General features: G+C 13.5%; 1 protein-coding gene across 3 annotated transcripts in view; it reads right to left on the bottom strand.

Annotated features, from left to right (window-relative positions):
* The window catches only part of LOC116850932 (vacuolar protein sorting-associated protein 4A), a 5279-nt gene that overhangs the window by 3544 nt on the left and 1461 nt on the right, over positions 1 to 274 (bottom strand). The gene's annotated exons all lie outside the window — the stretch shown is intronic.

Genomic DNA, 274 nt, shown 5'->3' with positions numbered 1-274 from the left:
TATATATATATATATATATATATATATATATATATATATATATATATATATATATATATATATATATATACATAATTAATATACCTAATGAAAATCATAGAAAATTTTTATACGATTTTACTCCTCATAAAACGTGAAAAATATAAAAATAATAATAAATTATTTTCCATAATTATTTTTTATGTCAAAAATGCAAACATCCTTGTTTCAAGTGTAGAACTATTAAATTTAATAATTCTAATAATAACAATAATAATTATTAATGTTTGCAGAG

Source organism: Odontomachus brunneus, unplaced genomic scaffold (genome assembly GCF_010583005.1).
Source record: "Odontomachus brunneus isolate Ranch 3 - 2012 unplaced genomic scaffold, Obru_v1 Obru_scaffold_161, whole genome shotgun sequence".
Lineage (NCBI taxonomy): Eukaryota > Metazoa > Arthropoda > Insecta > Hymenoptera > Formicidae > Odontomachus > Odontomachus brunneus.
This window is presented reverse-complemented; position numbering and strand designations above follow the sequence as displayed.